The following is a 2,344-nucleotide window of genomic DNA, read 5'->3' as shown; positions in this document are numbered from 1 at the left end:
GGGAGTGGCCCAAAGCCCCCCCCCAAAACCAGTCAGCCTTTAATCCCCCCGAAAGCTCTAAGTGCCCTCTAAGATCCCCCCAAAAACCAGACCAACCCTTTAACCCCCCCAAAAGTCCCAAGCCACCCCCCCTCCCCCCAAAACAGACCAGCCACCCCAGTGGACTTTGAAGGGGTTGGAGATGGGGGGGCAGCAGCTGAGCTCCCCCCAAATAGATATTCCTGGGTCAAAATAAAAGATACTTTAATTATGAGGGTGCCAGTCTTTGAGGGATTGGAAGGATTTTTGTTATACCAGTTACAAGGGTCAGATGCTGAAAAGAATAAAAAAACCCAATAAATACAACAATTTTGGGTTAGACTAGCTCTTGTCTCAATCAAAGGGGTAATATGTCTCAACCAAAGAGGTAATAAAGACAACATGTTTACTCTTCAAAATATAAAGCCACACTTGTTTTCAATAAAAGAGCAAAACCCACCTTGTTTTTATAGGATTTATTACCACTCCCCAGCGCCCAACCCCAAACCAAGCAGCACCACAGCAAGAGGGGACACATCTCGCCCTCACAGCTGCTCAACAACTACCCTGAAAGCTATCAATGAAATAATAAAAACCCTTTTATATTTCTCATTTCAGGCACTTTGGTAGTATTACCATCACCCAGCCTCCAAGACATGGCTTGCCACCTCCTCAGGACATGAAGACATTAGGGTAGCTCCCTCACAAACCACCACACTTGGTTAGAAAAGAGCATTTTTACTCCCATATTAGTGCATCCTCCTGTTCAAAACAGTTTACTTGTGCTCAGGAACACCAAAATCTGGCTTAAATGAGGTAAAAAGGTGCATAATTCTCCTCTTTCTCCTTCCTCAGAGAATTTTCCAAGCAAACAGAAGAATATTTAAAGGGTTGTACTTGCCCCCTCTCCTTTGATCCCAAGGTAGGATTAAAAGGACATAGTACCTGGGGACGGTAGAGCCCCAAGAGATTTAATTTCCCCCCTCCATGTTCCTCTAAAAACCCTTTTCCCTCACCGCAACGGATATAAAGCACCGTGCCACATTGCTCCCTTGCATATGAAGTAGAAAAGGGAAAATAAAAGGATTTACAACCTGGTTTTCACCTCACAGCGCCAGGGCTCGGTCTCCCCTCAGCAAACAGGGTGGGAGGGGGTAAGTTTACCTCATGGCACCCCCCCTTTTCCGCTCACAAATTGGAGGAAACGAAGAAATCGCCTCAGGGAGCAACGACGCCGCCTCGCTGCACCCAATCCCTTTTCCCGCCATTTTCCTCTCACCTGAGCAGAGCGCGCAGGGAGCGACGGCGCGTGCGAGGAACACAGTTGACCCCGCCCCTCCCGCGGGCGCCGTCTTCTATAGGCAGCGCGCCCGCGGCGCCAGCCAATCAGAAGGCAGAGAAGGAAGAGGCCTCCCCCCCTTCTCCCCCTCCCTTACCGGCCGCTGCCTGTCAAAGGCGGAGAGGCGGGACGCTGGGCGGTGCTAGCCAATGAGAGTCGTGGAGCGGCGGAGGAGGCGTCGCTCATAGGCTGGGCTCTGTGAGGGGGCAAGTGTGAAGAGTGGGGTGGCTGGAGGCGGAGCGTGCGTTCCCCCCCCCCCCCCGCGGGGCCGGGTGAGGGATTTCGGGTTTTCCTGAGGAAAAACCGGGCTGCGAAGCGCCTGGTGGGGACACAAACCCGTCAGGTGTGACGCGAGGTATGAAAAAAGGGCTAAAAAAAGGGCAAATCCGGCTCAATTTGGGTCTCCCCAGGTGGCTGAGGGGAACTCGGGGCCTGCTGCCAGCCCGCGAAGGGGGTAACGGGGGGGGGGGTTATTCCCCCCGCCATAGGCCGCGCCGCGAGGGGAGCGGGGAGGGCTGAGGCCGAGCGCAACTCATCGCCCGTACCGCCCCCTACCCTAGCAACAGCCGCTGATTAAGCGGCTCATCGCGGGGGATTTTTCTGATTGGTCGAATGCCGTTGGGACTGGCCAATGAGAGCGAGACACGGGACCCTTGGCGTTCCCGCCCACACAACCGCCGGCTGCGGGGGAGGTGGGGCCGTTCCAAGGGGGGGGGGGGGGGGGGGGGAAGAGCCCAGCGGGTTGGGGGGCGTTGTGAGCCCCCCCCTCCACGCCACACGTGAAGAGCAGGTGGGGAAGGGAGACCCTCAGCATCTCCCTCGGGGGGGAGCCGTTATGGTGGGGGGGAAAGCAGCGAGGACGTGACTCCCACACACACTCCCACCCACCCCCGGGCTGCGGGTTGTGCGGCCCAGGCGGAAGTGAGGTGTCGCGCACTGAGGCGCTTCCGGTGGGGGTGCGGCCTTGGAGGCTGGGGGGGGGGCGCG

The 2,344-nt window shown here is 56.5% G+C and overlaps 1 protein-coding gene across 1 annotated transcript in view; it reads left to right on the top strand.

The window, feature by feature from the left end:
* Positions 1-1,633: 1,633 nt before the first annotated feature.
* The window catches only part of SYVN1 (synovial apoptosis inhibitor 1, synoviolin), a 7,935-nt gene continuing 7,224 nt past the window's right edge, over positions 1,634-2,344 (top strand). The window contains exon 1 of the mRNA XM_010570660.1: positions 1,634-1,712. The gene's annotated coding sequence lies outside the window, so the exon portion shown is untranslated. The remainder of the gene's footprint in view (positions 1,713-2,344) is intronic.

Source organism: Haliaeetus leucocephalus, unplaced genomic scaffold, assembly GCF_000737465.1.
Source record: "Haliaeetus leucocephalus isolate CR32 unplaced genomic scaffold, Haliaeetus_leucocephalus-4.0 Scaffold300, whole genome shotgun sequence".
In the NCBI taxonomy this organism is placed as follows: domain Eukaryota; kingdom Metazoa; phylum Chordata; class Aves; order Accipitriformes; family Accipitridae; genus Haliaeetus; species Haliaeetus leucocephalus.
The sequence above is the reverse complement of the archived record's forward strand: the minus strand, read 5'-3'. Positions and strand labels throughout refer to the sequence as shown.